The sequence below is a fragment of the Pseudophryne corroboree genome, chromosome 9 (genome assembly GCF_028390025.1).
Source record: "Pseudophryne corroboree isolate aPseCor3 chromosome 9, aPseCor3.hap2, whole genome shotgun sequence".
NCBI classification, from domain to species: domain Eukaryota; kingdom Metazoa; phylum Chordata; class Amphibia; order Anura; family Myobatrachidae; genus Pseudophryne; species Pseudophryne corroboree.
Genome location: NC_086452.1, coordinates 384,261,474 through 384,281,177, shown reverse-complemented (window position 1 = coordinate 384,281,177; position 19,704 = coordinate 384,261,474).

The following is a 19,704-nucleotide window of genomic DNA, read 5'->3' as shown; positions in this document are numbered from 1 at the left end:
ACTATGCACAGGAGCATGCTATATTCTGCAAACTGCGATCGAAATGTAGCCCTTGAAATACTGTACATCTGGATACCAAACACTATGTCCTAACCTAATTCTGTCCCCTCACATCCTGTAAAGTTGAATATCTCTATTGTTCCATTTCTGAAGTAAATGTAACTTACTGGTGTGGTGCGTGTAGACTATGGCCCTCATTCCGAATTGATCGCTCGCTAGCTGCTTTTAGCAGCAGTGCACACGCTAGGCCGCCGCCCTCTGGGAGTGTATCTTAGCTTAGCAGAATTGCTAACGAAAGGTTAGCAGTTCTGCTATTAAATATTTCCCTGCACTTTCTGAGTAGCTCCAGACCTACTCCTAGATTGCGATCACTGCAGACTGTTTGGTTCCTGGTTTGACGTCACAAACACAGGCAGGGCGCATTCGGCCAGCCACTCCCCCGTTTCCCCAGCCACTCCTGCGTTTTCGCCTGGCACGCCTGCGTTTTTTAGCACACTCCCAGAAAACGCTCAGTTACCATCAAGCAACACCCACTTCCTGTCAATCACTCACCGATCAGCAGAGCAACTGAAAAGCGTAGCTCGTCCCAGTGTAAAATTGCATAGTTTTGTGTGAAAGTACTTAGCGCGTGCGCCCTGCGGCCCATACGCATGCGCAGAACTGCCGGTTTTTAGCCTGATCGCAATTCTGCTAAAAACGGCAGCGAGCGATCAACTCGGAATGACCGCCTATGTGTAAATTATGCACTATGTGGATAAAATATCAGATATGTCTTTGTGGCTTTTCCATGCGAATGCGTATGCTACCGTATTTACTCATACCACGCGCTAATACGCAGGGCTTCATGAGCCAATGTATGCAGCGTGCGGGTATGCGCACGCATGGCAGAACAAGCACACGCACGGAGGCCACTCTGTGTGGTGTTTGTACGTGATGCATGTGGGTATAATATTTTCGACTTCGACACCGGGATGACCACCCCTGTCACCACTCCCTTAATCTGGCCCTGATACACATGCATAAAGACCTTCATTTAAACAGATCTACATAAAGAATACGAATGGCACTTTTTGAATAATCCAAAAATAAAAAAATCCAAAAGTGAAGTGGGGAAGGGAAAATATTACAATACAGATTGAGTGTCCCATATCCAAATATTCCGAAATACGGAATATTCCGAAATACGGACTTTTTTGAGTGAGAGTGAGATAGTGAAACCTTTGTTTTTTTGATGGCTCAATGTACACAAACTTTGTTATATACACAAAGTTATTAAAATATTGTATTAAATGACCTTCAGGCTGAGTGTATAAGGTGTATATGAAACCAGGGCCGGATTAAGCCTTTGGGAGGCCCGGGGAACTTAAAATAGGTGGGCCCTGCATGTGTGGGAGCGTCACGTATGCCTATGGGGGTAGAGAGAGGGTGACTTCCAGGGGGGGGGGGGGGTCAATAACAATTGGGGGTGGGGGAGGAATAATGTACAGTTAAAGTAATAATAACTTAAAAAAATACATTGGTTGCAGGGTGGGGTATGTGCACAAGAAAAGTGTTGTTTTTTTTTACATGGGGGGGATTGGGTGGTTTATGAAACTTTTTTATTGCTTCTAAGGGGGTATACCCCATACTATTGTAACGGGTTTAAGTCAACTGTGGGCTCTATTGCCAATGGGGGGGGGGGGATGTTATTTTCTGCACTGCTGCAGATTGTAACAATTAACTCACTACTGTGTGGGGTGGGCGTTCACCTCTCGACTACCTTGCTTGCTTGACCGCACTCCTTATCAGTGCAGAGGTCTGTTCAGTCTCCTGTCCAGGACGCTGCGGAGTCCGGGTCCCTCTCTCCTCGCTGGGAAGAGGCGTGGTCCCTCAATCCAGACAGCTGCTACTACTGTAGCTAGCTGTCAGTGTAATCCTTCGTGCAGCGTGGCCGTGACTGTTTACGCTGTGCAGGCAGCAGTGGCAAATGGATCTAAGCAGCTCCAGCTGGGGGGCCACTTTAGGGAGGAGGGCCCGGGGTACTCACCCCCTGTGACCACCCCTTAATCCGGCTCTGTATGAAACATAAATGAATTGTGTGAATGTAGACACACTTTGTTTAATGCACAAAGTTATAAAAAATATTGGCCAAAATGACCTTCCGGCAGAGGCGGAACTACCGGCAGTGCAAGCAGTGCGTTGCACTGGGGCCCGCCTCTGTCCAGGGGCCCAAGCATGTAATGAGTCAAACTGACTCATTACATGCCGCTGTGCGCTGCAGGCAACCGCTGCCCGCAGCGCACAGCCGCCCGGAGAGGAGAGGAGAGGAGCAGCGGCACGGACGGGGGAAGGAGGAGGAGGGAGGTGAAGGAGGGAGCCGCAGCAGCGCTTTGTTACTGGTGGAGGCGCTGCTGCTGCTGCCCCTCTGCTTCACTATAGGCTGTCTTCCGAGAACAGCCTATAGGGAAGCAGAGGGGCAGCAGCAGCAGCGCCTCCACCAGTAACAAAGCGCTGCTGCGGCTCCCTTCTTCACCTCCGTACTCCACCTCCTCTACTGCCCGGGAATCGTCTGACGTGGCTGCACCGAGGAGCCTGAGCCGGCGGAGAGGGTAAGTATAATTCTTCTTTCTTTCTTTTTCTCTTTTTCTTTCTTTCTTTCTTTCTTTCTCTTTCTTTTTTCTTGGGCCTGCCTGCCGCTATGTGTAAAAATGGGGGACTGCCTGCCGCTATGTGTAAAAAGGGGAATCAGCCTGCCGCAATGTGTAAAAAGGGGGTACTGCCTGACGTAATGTGTAAAAAGGGGGAATCAGCCTGCTGCAATGTGTAAAAAGGGGGGACTGCCTGACGTAATGTGTAAAAAGGGGGAATCAGCCTGCCGCAATGTGTAAAAATGGGGGACTGTCTGCCGCTATGTGTAAAAAGGGGTAATCTGCCTGCCGCTATGTGTAAAAAGGTGTAATCTGCCTGCCGCAATGTGTAAAAATGGGGAATCTGCCTGCCGTAATGTGTAAAAATGGGGACGCTGTCTGCCGTAATGTGTAACAAGGGCACGCTGTCTGCCATAATGTGTAAAAAGGGGACGCTGTCTGCCGTTATGTGTAAAAAGGGGATGCTGTCTGCTGTAATGTGTAACAAGGGCACGCTGTCTGCCGTTATGTGTAAAAAGTGTACGCTGTCTGCCGCTATGTGTAACAAGGGCACGCGGTCTGCCGTTATGTGTAAAAAGGGCACGCTGTCTGCCGTTATGTGTAAAAAGGGCACGCTGTCTGCCGTTATGTGTAAAAAGTGCACGCTGTCTGCCGTTATGTGTAAAAAGGGCACGCTGTCTGCCGTTATGTGTAAAAAGGGCACTCTGTCTGCTGTAATGTGTAAAAAGAGGAATCTGTCCGCTGTAAGGTGTAAAAGGGTCTCTACCTGGTGTAGTGGTGCTACTGTGCGGCATAATTTGAATAATGGAGACTACTGTGTACCGTTTTATGAATTGGTATTATTTTGTGGCCACACCCCTTCCCCACGAAGCCACGCCACTATGTATTTTTGCGCGCGCCTACGGCGCGCACTGCCCCTGTTTTGCATGCAGGGGTGGGGCTCCGATGCCGTTTCTTGCACACAGTGCTAAAATGTCTAGTTACGGCACTGTTGCTAGGTATCCATTTCTCTGGCCCTGAGCAGGTCCCCCTCACCAGATCCTCTCCAGGGGTGAGGGGGTGGACTTGGATGGGATGTGTGTAGGGGGGATGTGGGGGGGGGGGCCCAAAGCATTTTGTCGCACCTGGGCCCACCGCTCGCTAGTTCCGCCACTGCCTTCCGGCTGTGTGTATAAGGTGTATATGTAACATAAATGCATTCTGTGCTTAGATTTAGGTCCCATCACCATGATATCTCATTATAGTATGCAATTATTCCAAAATACGGAAAAATCCGATATCCAAAATGCCTCTGGTCCCAAGCATTTTGGATAAGGGATACTCAACCTGTATTACAATTTTAAATTCAAAATGATAAATGGTGTCAGTGTGGACTTTATGCAGAAAGGTGTAAAAAGTGGTTAGCGGTGTAATTCGTGAGGGAACTAGTGCTACAAAGGAAAGGTATGGGCTCAAGTGCCATATACATTGCTATTCTGATTGTCCATCACATTGTTTTAAACTTAAACACCACAAATGCTGCACAGATGGGAGCAAAATACTAATACACATATTTTATAAGCCAAAAATGAATGTTTAAATAGATTCCTCGGGGTATATTTACTAAAGCGCGGGCTTTTAAGCGTGGAGATTCTACTTATCATTTCTCTATCACCTTCTAGAAGATAATAGCTATAGACCATTATTCCGAGTTGATCGTACATAGCAACTTTTTGCTGCTCATTTGACGCCACCTATGAGGGAGCAGGGCTGCGATCGCTTGTGCAGCCCTGCTATGCTAAAAAAGTTTCCTGCAAAAGAAGACTAAGGTAAGAGTTACTTACCCTGTGCGACGGATCCAGTGACGAAGTTCCCGGCATTGACGTCAGACATCCGCCCTCTAAACGCCTGGATCCGCCTGCGTTCGCCTCACCACGCTTTGAAAACGATCAGTTGCCGCTCTGGAATGCCTCCCGCCTGTCAGTCTTCATGCGATTGCCGCTGCGCTCACTTTCTGTGCTGGTGGCGTTGCAGCCGCAGTCCCGACCCGTTCGCACCGCAGCAAAGAACCGCTGCGTGCGAATGGGTCGGAATGACCCCCATAATCCGATTGGTTGCTATTGGCACCATCTCCACTTCTAAAATCCTGCACTTTAGTAAATATACCCCTATTTGACTATGTACAGGCCCAAGGATGAGGATCCACCTTAGAAGACTATATGTCACAATCCATCTGTGATAGGGAGACAAGATACTTCTAGATGAATGAGTGTGGGATATTCCCAACATAAAAATAAAAACTTTAACTCTCTTCTACTGGTCCTCCTAATCCTTACATGTAAAATGGCAACATACAGTATGCACTGCAGCTTTCTATTCATTTTGCACAATTGCCAAACCTTGCATGGACAAATAAAGCAGATCAGGTAGAGCTGGCTAAAATAATGGATGCAAGATGTTCAATGGCTTTTTTGGACCATGGGGGTAATTCAGATCTGACAGTAGATGTGCTAAATTTAGCACATCTACAATCAGTTTCTCTGACAGGCGGGGGGACGCCCAGCACAGGGCTAATCTGAACCGCATGTCAGACCCCCCCCCCCTCCCCCCTCACAAGGGTGCAAAAGCATCGCACAGTGGAGATGCTCTCGCACCCGGCGAGTAGCTCACTGCCTGCGTAGCCTAACTATGCTGGCAGGCGGCTACCCGCCGTGTCCTGGGTTGCAGCGGCTGCGTGTAAAGTCATTCAGCTGCCACGGCCCACCCCCGCAACGGACCAGACACGACTGCGTTGTCCGGACCGCGCCCTGCCAATGGCGTTCAAACGCTGTTGGCATGCCCCCTCCCGCCTCTGCCTGATTGACACTGGATCGCTGCGATCACTGCCACTGCAGCGATCCAGTCTGAATTACCCCCCATAAGTAGAGGTAGTCTTCATCTGAAAGGACTGAAAACCAACCTGGTCAAAAACCTGTCTAATCATATGAGATCTTCCTCTGGCCTATTGATTGTTTGAGCTCACATAGGACAGTGTGGCCTAAATAGTTAAACTGCACATAGATATTTGGGGAGATTTATCAAAGCTTGGATAGAGATAAAATGGAGAGAGATAAAGTACTAAACAATCCAGCTTCTGTTATTTTACATGCATGCTTGAGATTTGGAACATGGTTCCAGAGCAGGTCAGACCCAGCCACCCCCTTTCACACAGCGGCTCTGACTCAGGTTATACAGAGCTTAATAGAGGCGCTCATGAAATCCACACACCATGTTTTCACAGGTTCAATAACAACCAAAGAATCAAATGAGTTAATAAAAAGTATATGTATTTATTATTCACAATAATCTAATAAAAATACCATCTAATAAAGATAATTCATAAGTGATGTTACTCATAACTTTCTGATTTGCCACATACATAAGTTTAGAAACACATGAATTATCTAGGCTATAACTATTGTTATGTGTAACATTAAAAATTCCACTGAACTGGATAATTAAAAGTTCAAAGTGTAACAATGTGTTACAGTCCTTTGGAAACACTGTTGCTACAACTTCTGAATGTGGTTCCAGGATGAGACACAGTAGCTGCACGTTTTAGAATTGAGCTTCAATGTAGATTAACGGCATAAATTAATTGTGTATAAAGGAAAATGACCTCTCCAAATGAGCGTCCCCGGGTGAGTCCAGAATTTGCCCAGTAAATTGTGAAACTGGAGGGTACGTAGCGTGTATAAATGTATCCACTGGCCGCTGGGTTTTGTTCAATTAACCTGCTAATGATCACCCAGTATATGCCGTGCAGACAAGGGCGGGCGGCAGGCGTGAGGCTGCTGGATGAGACGCCGTCAACAGATATCCAGCTGCACTGTGAAGCTTCCTCCCAGACTACCTGGACGTGCACCGTCCACCGGCAGTCAATGGAATGGAGGATGATGAGGCCGGTAGTTGCCGCCGCACAGAGCCCACGGCTCGGTTACATGCCAATAGATGGTCGCCCGTCACTGCCGCAGGTGAAATACAGGCGGGGGAACTGCGTCCTGGATGTGACCTGGATGCAGGTGTTCAGTGAAAGAAAAAAGGGGGAGGAGTACTGACGCGTTTCGTCACGTGACCCGTGACTTTTTCAAAGATCTGACTCAGGTTATACCCCGGTCGGAGACGTTTACACTGCACACGGGTGCGGTAGCCTCGGAAGTCTCAGCAGCAGAAGCATTAGCCCCAGATGACTGCTACTAGCCCCCTGTCACTGGCCCCGCCCCCAGTTCCAGGGGCAAATGCAGGATTTTCATGGGGGGGGGGGGGTTCCGTACACACGCATATACAGTATGAATGTGTGTGTGTGTGTGTATATATATATATATATATATATATATATATATACTGTCGCAGTTAATTTCCTGATGGTCAGAATCCCGACAAACGCTCACTATTCACACTTGATTGGTGTGTCCGCGCCACAAACGAAGGGGAATATAATAGTGAGGCGAGCGAAGCGAGCCACCGGACCTGAAACGTGGCGAGCGCAGGGAGCCCACGAAGGAACTTTATGCACCGCTGTCGGGAATTCAAATTATATAGGTGTGTGTATATCTACCTATATAGGTGTTTGTGTTTATATATATATATATATATATATATCCATCCTTAAGATCCGGCACTCCAGTCATAGATGCTCATAAGTGCTCCGGTGCCTTCTTTAAGGGGCAAGCACCCCTGCACATGCAGCAATAATCAGGAAGCGGCACTCGGAGACGAGGTAAGTAGTGCAAAATAAAGCCACCAAGCTTTAATGTATCACATCATCAACGTTTCGGGGTATTCCCCCTTCATCCTGATGAAGGGGGAATACCCCGAAACGTTGATGATGTGATACATTAAAGCTTGGTGGCTTTATTTTGCACTACTTACCTCGTCTCCGAGTGCCGCTTCCTGATTATTGCTATATATATATATATATATATACAGTGTATATATATATATATATATATATATATATATATATATACTAGGTGCTTCATCACGCCCTACGGGCGCTCTTCACACCGTCAAAAGGGGCTACGCCCCCTTAATCCTTGCACGCATTTCTGGGGTTCAATATTTGTATTATATGGAGTATTACCTGCATTCCTAGTTTTGTTAGTGGTTAAATAGTGCACAATGAAAGGGCGTCTGATGGTGAAGGGGGCGTAGGCCCTTGTGACAGCATAAACAGCGCCTGCAGGGCACGATGTACAGAATGTAGCGGGTGCGAGTGGGACCACGGATGAGGCAGGGTGTCTGTAGATGCTGCGGAGGAGGAGCGGTGGATGCGGGGAGGGGTGTGTGTGTGTGTGGGGCCTATAACTATGTAATTTTTTTGTAACACTATATAGGACATGGATAAGGATGTATGTGGTATAGACATACTCGCATGAAGAGGTATATGGTGTAATTAGACACAGAGGGGAGTGCTGGTACAATGAGGAACAGGGGCAGCTGTGTCCTGTCTCTACACCGTCCGATCCTTCAGGTGCAGAAACGCATGGACATCGCGCACACGAGCCCTCCGCGTGCCCGCACGCCTCAGGTGCACTATTCCCCTCTGCACGCGCTATCTGCGCGCCACCCTCAAGTGCAGTAGGAGGAGGGGTGGGGCCTTGCGCTGCTCCCAGGGCCCATGGGCCAATGGGCGTGGGCAGCGCGGTCACGTGCTCAGTGCTGGGCTGGCACCCTGCGCTTGGTGTGTGAGGGATAAGGAGCAGGCGTCAGGGCGAAACATCACCGATATACCGGTAACTACGGGGGGGGGGGGGAACTGGAGGGAGTTACGGCTCCTGGCCTCCTGGTGAGGGATTGTCAGGGAGGTGTCCAGGAGCCGGTGGTATCGACCCTGCATGGGACACAGGGCATTAGGGAGGGGATACAGAGATGCAGGGCAGCAGGGAGGGGATACAGAGACGCAGGGCGGTAGGGAGGGGATACAGAGATGCAGGGAGGGGATACAGAGATGCAGGGAGGGGATACAGAGATGCAGGGCGGTAGGGAGGGGATACAGAGACGCAGGGCGGTAGTGAGGGGATACAGAGACGCAGAGCGGTAGGGAGGGGATACAGAGGTGCGGCAGGGAGGGGATACAGAAATGCAGGGCGGTAGGGAGGGGATACAGAGACACGGGGTGGTAGGGAGGGGATACAGAGACGCAGAGCGGTAGGGAGGGGATACAGAGGTGCAGTGCGGTAGGGAGGGGATACAGAAATGCTGGGCAGTAGGGAGGGGATACAGAGACACGGGGTGGTAGGGAGCGGATACAGAGAGACGCGGAGTGGTAGAGAGGGGATACATAGACGCGGGACGGCAGGGAAGGGATAAAGAGACGCAGGGCGGTAGGGAGGGGATACAGAGACGTAGGGAGGGGATACAGAGACGCAGGGTGGTAGGGAGGGGATACAGAGATGCAGGGCGGTAGGGAGGGGATACAGAGACGCAGGGAGGGGATACAGAGACATAGGGAGGGGGTAGAGAGATGCAGGGCAGTAGGGAGGGGATAGAGAGATGCAGGGCGGTAGGGAGGGGATAGAGAGATGCAGGGTGGTGGGGAGGGGATACAGAGACGCAGGGCGGTGGCGAGGGGATACGGAGACGCAGGGCGGTAGGGAGGGGATACAGAGACGCAGGCTGGTAGGGAGGGGATACAGAGACGCAGGGCGGTAGGGAGGAGATACAGAGACGCAGGGTGGTAGGGAGGGGATACAGAGGCGCAGGGCGGTAGGGAGGGGATACAGAGGCGTAGGGCAGTAGGGAGGAGATACAGAGGTGCAGGGCGGTAGGGAGGGGATACAGAGGTGCAGGGAGGAGGGGAGGGGATACAGAGACGCAGGGCGGTGGGGAGGGGCTACAGAGATGCAGGGCGGTGGGGAAGGGCTACAGAGATGCAGGGTGGTGGGGAGGGGCTACAGAGACGCAGGGTGGTGGGGAGTGGATACAGAGACGCAGGGTGGTGGGTAGGGGCTATAGAGATGCAGGGCGGTGGGGAGGGGCTACAGAGATGCATGGCAGTGGGGAGGGGATACAGAGATGTAGTGTGGTGGGGAGGGAATACAGAGACGCAGGGCGGTAGGGAGGGGATACAGAGACGCAGGGAGGGGATGCAGAGACACAGGGAGGGGATACAGATGCAGGGTGGTAGGGAGGAGATACAGAAATGCAGGGCGGCAGGGAGGGGATACAGAGATGCAGGGCGGTAGGGAGGGGATACAGAGACATAGGGAGGGGATACAGAGATGCAGGGCGGTAGGGAGGGGATACAGAGATGCAGGGCGGTAATGAGGGGATACAGAGATGCAGGGTGGTAGGGAGGGGATACAAAGACGCAGGGAGGGGATACAGAGACGTGGGGAGGGGATAGAGAGACGCAGGGCGGTAGGGAGGGGATAGAGAGACGCAAGGCGGTGGGGAGGGGATACAGAGACGCAGGCATGGGGAGGGGATACAGAGACGCAGGGAGGTAGGGAGGGGATGCAGAGACGCAGGGCGGTAGGGAGGGGATACAGAGACGCAGGGCGGTAGGGAGGGGAAAGATAGGCGCAGGGCGGTAGGGAGGGGATACAGAGGCGTAGGGCGGTACGGAGGGGATACAGAGGTGCAGGGCGGTAGGGAGGAGAAATACAGAGGCGCAGGGTGGTAGGGAGGGGATACAGAGACGCCGGGTGGTTGGGACGGGCTACAGAGACGCAGGGCGGTGGGGAGGGGCTACAGAGATGCAGGGCGGTGGGGTGGGGATAGAGACGCAGGGCGGTGGGAAAGGGATACAAAGACGCAGGGCAGTGGGGAGGGGATACAGAGACGCATGGCGGTGGGGAGGGGCTACAGAGACGCAGGGCGGTAGGGAGGGGATACAGAGATGCAGAGCGGTAGGGAGGGGATGGAGAGACGCGGGGCAGTGGGTAGGGGATACAGAGATGCAGGGCAGTTGTGAGGGGATACAGAGATGCAGGGAGGGGATACAGAGATGCAGGGCGGTAGGGAGGGGATACAGAGACACAGGGCGGGGATACAGAGACACAGGGCGGTAGGGAAGGGATACAGACACGCAGGGCGGTAGGGAGGGGATAGAGAGACGCAGGGCGGTAGGGAAGGGATACAGACACGCAGGGCGGTAGGGAAGGGAAAGAGAGACGCAGGGCGGTAGGGAGGGGATACAGAGACGCAGGGAGGGAATACAGAGACGCAGGGCGGTAGGGAGGGGATACAGAGACACAGGGCGGGGATACAGAGACACAGGGCGGTAGGGAAGGGATACAGACACGCAGGGCGGTAGGGAGGGGATAGAGAGACGCAGGGCGGTAGGGAGGGGATACAGAGATGCAGGGTGGTAGGGAGGAGATATAGAAATGCAGGGCGGCAGGGAGGGGATACAGAGATGCAGGGCGGTAGAAAGGGGATACAGAGACATAGGGAGGGGATACAGAGACGCAGGGCAGTAGGGAGAGGATACAAAGATGCAGGGAGGGGATACAGAGACGTAGGGAGGGGATAGAGAGACGCAGGGTGGTAGGGAGGGGATACAGAGATGCAGAGCGGTAGGGAGGGGATGGAGAGACGCAAGGCAGTGGGTAGGGGATACAGAGATGCAGGGCAGTTGTAAGGGGATACAGAGATGCAGGGAGGGGATACAGAGACGCAGGGCGGTAGGGAGGGGATACAGAGACACAGGGCGGGGATACAGAGACACAGGGCGGTAGGGAAGGGATACAGACACGCAGGGCGGTAGGGAGGGGATAGAGAGACGCAGGGCGGTAGGGAAGGGATACAGACACGCAGGGCGGTAGGGAAGGGAAAGAGAGACGCAGGGCGGTAGGGAGGGGATACAGAGACGCAGGGAGGGAATACAGAGACGCAGGGCGGTAGGGAGGGGATACAGAGACACAGGGCGGGGATACAGAGACACCGGGTGGTAGGGAAGGGATACAGACACGCAGGGCGGTAGGGAGGGGATACAGAGACGCCGGGTGGTTGGGACGGGCTACAGAGACGCAGGGCGGTGGGGAGGGGCTATAGAGATGCAGGGCGGTGGGGTGGGGATAGAGACGCAGGGCGGTGGGGAGGGGATACAAAGACGCAGGGCAGTGGGGAGGGGATACAGAGACGCAGGGCGGTGGGGAGGGGCTACAGAGATGCAGGGCGGTAGGGAGGGGATACAGAGATGCAGAGCGGTAGGGAGGGGATGGAGAGATGCAGGGCAGTGGGTAGGGGATACAGAGATGCAGGGCAGTTGTGAGGGGATACAGAGATGCAGGGAGGGGATACAGAGACGCAGGGCGGTAGGGAGGGGATACAGAGACACAGGGCGGGGATACAGAGACACAGGGCGGTAGGGAAGGGATACAGACACGCAGGGCGGTAGGGAGGGGATAGAGAGACGCAGGGTGGTAGGGAAGGGATACAGACACGCAGGGCGGTAGGGAGGGGAAAGAGAGACGCAGGGCGGTAGGGAGGGGATACAGAGACGCAGGGAGGGAATACAGAGACACAGGGCGGTAGGGAGGAGATACAGAGACACAGGGCGGGGATACAGAGACACAGGGCGGTAGGGAAGGGATACAGACACGCAGGGCGGTAGGGAGGGGATAGAGAGATGCAGGGCGGTAGGGAGGGGATACAGAGATGCAGGGCGGTAGGGAGGAGATACAGAAATGCAGGGCGGTGGGGTGGGGATAGAGACGCAGGGCGGTGGGGAGGGGATACAAAGACGCAGGGCAGTGGGGAGGGGATACAGAGACGCAGGGCGGTGGGGAGGGGCTACAGAGATGCAGGGCGGTAGGGAGGGGATACAGAGATGCAGAGCGGTAGGGAGGGGATGGAGAGATGCAGGGCAGTGGGTAGGGGATACAGAGATGCAGGGCAGTTGTTAGGGGATACAGAGATGCAGGGAGGGGATACAGAGACGCAGGGCAGTAGGGAGGGGATAGAGAGACGCAGGGCGGTGGGGAGGGGATACAGAGACGCAGGCGTGGGGAGGGGATACAGAGACGCAGGGCGGTAGAGAGGGGATGCAGAGACGCAGGGCGGTAGGGAGGGGATACAGAGACGCAGGGAGGTAGGGAGGGGATAGATAGGCGCAGGGCGGTAGGGAGGGGATACAGAGGCATAGGGCGGTACGGAGGGGATACAGAGGTGCAGGGCGGTAGGGAGGAGAAATACAGAGGCGCAGGGCGGTAGGAAGGGGATACAGAGACGCCGGGTGGTTGGGACGGGCTACAGAGACGCAGGGCGGTGGGGAGGGGCTACAGAGATGCAGGGCGGTGGGGTGGGGGGATAGAGAGACGTAGGGTGGTGGGGAGGGGATACAAAGACGCAGGGCAGTAGGGAGGGGATACAGAGACGCGGGGCAGTGGGGAGGGGATACAGAGATGCAGGGCGGATGTGAGGGGGTACAGAGATGCAGGGAGGGGATACAGAGACGCAGGGTGGTAGGGAGGGGATACAGAGACACAGGGCGGGGATACGGAGACACAGGGCGGTAGGGAAGGGATACAGACACGCAGGGCTGTAGGGAGGGGATAGAGAGACGCAGGGCGGTAGGGAGAGGAGAGAGACGCAGGGCGGTAGGGAGGGGCTACAGAGACGCAGGGCGGTAGGGAGGGGATACAGAGACTCGGGGCGGTAGGGAGGGGATACAGAGACGCAGAGCGGTAGGGAGGGGAGTCCCCTGTGAGGAAGCTGATGAAGAGAGGAGGGAAAGTAATGGAGGGGGTGGACACCGGAAGCGGAGACCTAGGGAACAGAGAAGAGGAAGTGATACTGCACTGCCTAGATAGGGCAGTGATCTGAGCCTGCTCCTGATCCCGGGGGGTCCTGGTGGATGTGACCAGTGGTGGAAGTGGTGACACCTTAACCCCACACACATCACTGGGGTGGCAGAGCTCTCTCCTGGCTCCCAGCTCGCACATGACACTCACAGCGGTGCACTCTCACCTGTGAAATTGGTGCAGTGTCCAGATATCACCGTTCACAGTATCGCGCACTCTGTACGTTTCATACCCCGTCTCTGGGCTGTCGGGCAGCAGGCCAGGCCCTGTGTTGTGGAGTCAGAGCCTCTGGCGATGGTGGGGAGGCACCGTTGTAATGTCACGTGCGCGGAGGAGGCACCGGGTCTCTGTACACGGCACAGGGAGGGCTATGAAAGCCTTCTGCTGCGCCACCCATCCCTCATAAATGTCTTTGCCGGCTGTAGCAGTCGTTGTTGTTCCCCCGATGCCGCGGCCGGGGAGTCAGAGTTGTTTATGGCGGAGGGGTGAGACGGACAGGCAGCAGGACCTAAGACGCTGCCTATCTACAGCACAGAGACTTGCTGCATATGTGACTCTGCCCAGGGTTAGGCACACAGGTACAGAGTCACAGATCTGGACTATTATATAGGAGATATATACACTGCTCAAACAAATAAAGGGAACACTAAAATAACACATCCTAGATCTGAATGAATGAAATATTCTTATTAAATACTTTGTTCTTTACATAGTTGAATGTGCTGACAACAAAATCACACAAAAATTATCAATGGAAATCAAATTTATTAACCCATGGAGGTCTGGATTTGGAGTCACCCTCAAAATTAAAGTGGAAAAACACACTACACTCTGATCCAGCTTTGATGTAATGTCCTTAAAACAAGTCAAAATGAGGCTCAGTAGTGTGTGTGGCCTCCAGTGTATATCTGACAAAAACAATAAAAGTCCAGCGTGCACTGATCAATTTGCTGATTGTGAGATACCCAATTCAGACTTTTCATTCAGAAACTTCTAATTCTTTAACCTTTGTCCCGTGGATAAACCCTCTCACCAAGAAATAGGACACCCAACAATAATGAAGACAGATTAATAGTTTTAATTGGTAATTAAAAAAATATAGGACACAACAAAGGTCCTCTAAAATTGCCAAAGATATATACAGATACATAAAATGTTTGTCACAATTTGTTCTTGTACACAACCCAAAGTAGTTAGTTGACAAATGGAAAACCATTCTCACCTTTTTAGAATGGTTTTCCATTTGTCAACTAACTACTTTGGGTTGTGTACAAGAACAAATTGTGACAAACATTTTATGTATCTGTATATATCTTTGGCAATTTTAGAGTGTGAGCTCTTATCCACAGGCTCCGGTTGGGGAGACCAAAACAATTAAAGAATTAGAAGAAGTTTCTGAATGAAAAGTCTCAATTGGGTATCTCACAATCAGCAAATTGATCAGCGCCCTCTGGACTTTTATTGTTTTTGTCTATGTCTAAAAGTTCCCACTAACAGGGGCCCTTCCAGTTGTGCTGCTCTATCTCATTGCGAAAAGGGTATTTTTTAGTTTATGTATATATATATATATATATATAGAGATAGATAGATAGATAGATAGATAGATATACAGTATATATATATATATATATTGTCAAAGTCGAAAAATATTGCAGAACACACATCACGTACAAACTGCACACGCATGCCCACTGCGCGTGCACTTGTTCTGCCGTGCGTGCACATATCCGCAATTTGCGTATGGTCGCTCCCGCATGCCTGCGCATCGGCGTGTGGTATGGGTATTTACGGCAGAGTTTGTGTACGCATGGAGAGCCATCAAAACACATTACATATTTAATCCAAATAGTGCACAATGTACACATAGTCTCCTTGCACCACATCAGAAAGTTATAGCTGTTTAAATGGTTGCAGAACAAAGGGATTCACCTTTACAGGATAAGAGGGGACAGACTAAGGTTATAAGGTGGTATTTGGTATCCAGCTGTAGGGTATTTTAAGGGTAACATTCCGGTGTTGGATAGTTATGTGCAGAAGCAGAATATAGATGTAAACTGTATTTACTGTATACTAGGTGCTTCATCGCGCCCTACGGGCGCTCTTCACACCGTCGCAAGGGGCTACGCCCCCTTAACCCTTGCATGCCTTTCTGGGGTTCAATATTTGTGTTATATGGAGTATCACCTGCATTCCTTTGTTAGTGGTTAAATATTGCACAATGAAAGGGTGTGCGATGGTGAAGGAGGCGCAGCCCCTTGCGACGGCGTGAACAGCACCTGCAGGCCACAATGTACAGAATGTAGCGGGTGCGGGGGGTACTGCGGATGGTGTCTGTAGATGCTGCGGATGGAGGGGGGGGCGGAAGTGGGGGTGGGGCCCGGATGGGGAAGGGTTGGGAGGTGCTGCAGGTGGGGGAGGGGCAGAGGAGTGGGAGATGCAGATGGGGGAGGGGTCCGGAGGCACTGCAGGTGGGGGAGGGGCAGGGGTGCCATGGGTGGGGGAGGGGCAGGTGTGGGGATGTTGCAGATGGGTGAAGGGTTCCGGAGGTGCTGTGGGATGGGAAGGGGCGGGAGTGCCACTGGTGGGGTAGGGGTCCGTAGGCGCCATGGGTAGGGGAGGGGCAGGTACGGGTGTTGCGGCAGATGGGGAAGGAGGTCCGGAGGTGCTGCAGGTGGTGGTGGGGCAGGTGCGGGGGTGCCATTGGTGGGGGAGGGGTGGGTGAGGGGGGGACCGCGGATGGAGGAGGGTGTCTGCAGATGCTGCGGGTGGAGGGGGGCAGGTGTGGGGGAGACATATAAGGGGGGTGAATGGTGGAGGGGGCCTGGAGATTGCTGGGGGTGGTGAAGGGGCGGAGGAGTGGGAGCCGCGGGTGGTGTAGGGGGTCTGGAGGCACAGCATGTGGGGGAGGGGTGGAGTGCCGCATGTGGTGGAGGGGAAGGTGCGGAGGTGTGGTGCATTGGGGAGAGGTCTGGAGGTGCTGCGGGTACTGTACCTGCCAAAAAGGTAGTTGGAGGGTATGCAGTAACAGGGCCAGGACAGGGGTGACAGGGTCAGAACAGGGTTGACTGGGCCAGGACAGGGGTGACGGGGTCAGAACAGGGGTGACGGGGTCAGAACAGGGGTGACGGGGCCAGGACAGGGGTGACGGGGCCAGGACAGGGGTGACGGGGCCAGGACATGGGCGACAGGGCCAGGACAGAAATGACAGGGACAGGATAGGGGTGACAGGGTCAGTGTAGGGGCGGCAGGACCAGGACAGGGGTGACAGGGCCAGTATAGGGTTGACAGGGCAAGCACAGGGGTGACAGGGCCAGGATAGGGGTAGCAGGGCCAGCATAAGGGTGACAGGGCCAGGATAAGGGTGAAAGGGCCAGGATAAGGGTGGCAGGTCAAGGCCAGGGGTGACAGGGACATGACAGAACACAGGGCACGGGAGAGATTGGTATTAGGGACAGAACAGTGGTGACAGACAGATGTGTCTTAGCGGAGTCACTGCTGCTGGCTGCTGCTGTTCCACTCCAACCTATTGGCATCTGCTGCTGGTGGACACTTGGCATGGCTGACTCTCTTAGGCTGTATTCCTGCTTCCTCTGCCCGTCCGCATCACTCCCCCCCCCTCCTCAGTCACACACCGCAGACCTCGCGCAGCTGCCGGGCACTGTGGTAAGGTGAGACTGGGAGTGACTGGTTAGCCCCCAGGAGATGCTGCGGCTGGAGGGAGGAGGGGGTCATAGCATGCACGTGGCGCAGACCTCACGGCTGCTGGGCACTATGGTAAGGGGAGACTGGGAGTGACTGGTTAGCTCCCAGGAGACGCTGATGCTGGAGGGAGGAGGGGGTCAGAGCCTGCAAGCAGCGCGGACTTCTGCAGCGCTACCCGCCGGCTAAAGTGTGTGAAGGAGCTGGGCGCAACTCACTGCGGGTGGCAGCGCTGCAGCTAGCGGTGGGGTCGCAGGGGCTGGAGATAACAGAGGCAGTACGGAAAGTGCACAGCGGCTGGTGACCCACAAAACTACAGCTAAGAAGCGTGGAGTGTGCCAGAATGTGACGCTCCTCCCCGCCAGAGAGACCCTGCTGAGTATGCTGATGTGGGGGTCAAGTATGGCATACCCCCAGGGCCGGTTCTTGCCCTTGCGGCGCCCCGGGCAAAAGTTAGGGGCGTGGCTTAACATGGGGGCGTGGTCAGTCACGCCCCCCATTTGTAGCGCCGCTGAAAAAAACAAGAAAAAAAACAGTATACTTACTGTACCCCGCTCCTGTTTCCAGACCCTGCAGACCGGCGCCGCTCTTCTCCTCGGATCTATGGGAGAGACGTCAGTCATGACGTCTCTCCCATAGCACAGCATAAGCGCTAGAGGTCAATTATGACCCCTAGCGTCTATGCCACAATGCTGTGCGGTGCGCGATGACGTCATCGCGCACCGCACACCAAAGGTCCTCTCCATGAAGGGAAACTAGACGCTTAGCGTCTGATTCCCTTCAGAGCGGGGGAGGACCAGAGCCACGAAGGGAAACCAGACGCATAGCGTCTGGTTCCCTTCTCACAGCGGGAGGGGGGGCACAGCGGGGGGACACTGCTGGGGCGCACACTGACAGTGGAGGATCTTGCCATGGTGCGGCGCCCTCCGGATGGCGCCGGCGCCCTCCGGAAGGCGGCGCCCCGGGCAAAAGTCCTGCTTGCCCGTGGCAAGATCCGCCACTGCCCCTCACACACCCCCATACCTCCCAAATGTCCCCATTTTCGCGGGACAGTCCCATTTTTTGGGGTCTGTCCCGCTGTCCCACCCGCGGGTCGCAGTGTCCTGCGGTGGGGGGGGGGAGCAGTTGGAAAGCTCCTGTACTGGCTGTTCTGCTTAGCAGAGCAGCGGTGAATAGTGGAGACAGAGGGAGAGGGGGCATCAGGGGGTACGGATTAAGGGGGGGTTCCAGCAGCAGAGCCGGATTAAGGGGGGGGGGGCAGGCGGTACGTACCGTTGGCCCCACAGTTTTAGGCCCCCCCCCCAGCTCGAGTAGCTCTGTCCCAGCTCAGAAGCTCCCCCGTCCTGCCAGCAACAGCGGCAGCATTGTGCTACAGTCAGCACACGCTGCTGCGTATTGGCAGGTCCGTGGTGTTACAGGGAGGCAGCAGTCTCCCTGCTTTCTTCTGCCTGTGCGGGTGTGTAGGGGGAGCGACCACCTCCTCTGGATTTAGCCCTAGCTGAGGGGCCAAAATTCCATTAAAAAAAAAAAAAAAAATCCCGGAATTTGCATAATGGGGCGTGGCCTCGCGTCCCGCGATTAGGCCACGCCCCCAACCCACAGCAGGCACAGCAATGAGATAGGGCTCCCCTGTCTCAAGTACCCTGTGCCCCCCGGACTCATAATCAGCCCCTGGGGGCATGCCAGCAGCTCACAGAGCGCTGGGCATGCCCCCTCACTGACGAAAACGGGGCCCTCCCGTGAAGCCACGCCCCCTTTTCGCCGTGTGTGTGTGTGTGTGTGTGTGTGTGTGAAAGCTGGGAGGTATGCACCCTGCCTGTGCCATGTCCATACTATCTGCTTCTGCAGCTGCTCCTAGTGTCCTATAGATTTGGCCAGATCTGTGACTCATTTGACTAACTCCGCCCACTGTTGTGACTCCGCCCAGCGTTAGCAAATGAATCACAAGATCACAGATCTGGGCTATTATATAGGAGATTATGTATGCTGCGGGAATCCAGAGGAGACCACCCACAAGAGCAGTTGAGAAAGACATCGCCTACCTTTTCAAATCAACCTATGACCTCTCCTGTACTGTAAAAGTGCATTCCTGTGTCCAATGGACAAAGGGATTATAGTATCCATTGTATTGCTTTTGGAAGAATTGTATAAATAAAGCCTGCTGCAGCCTGCCCACACACAAGACTCACAACGTTATCTATTTGATGACGGAGGACCGGACCGGAAGCGCACGCGAATATACTCACGTATGTACATTGACTGTAGCCATTATTCTGTTATATTGTCTTGTATTGTAGTGTATAATTTGTATTGTAAACCCCCTTTCAGAAATAATCTACTGTGGTGTCGGAACCCAGCGGTAAAATCACAATTGGTGTCGTGTCCTCATTGCCCTGCTAAGGTTTAAAGTGTATTATTATTGCATAGCATTGCTGTAGAAGGTTTAAAGTGTATCTCTGGGTGTGTATGCGCTGTGAGTACTTTGTACCGTCAGCGCGGCGGGTGTACGCAAAGTCCGTACACTGTACGGGACTCTGTACGCTAATAGCGTAAAAGGTGCGTAGAGTGTGAATTAAGTATAGCGGCCGCAGCGGCCAAAGATTTAAAGT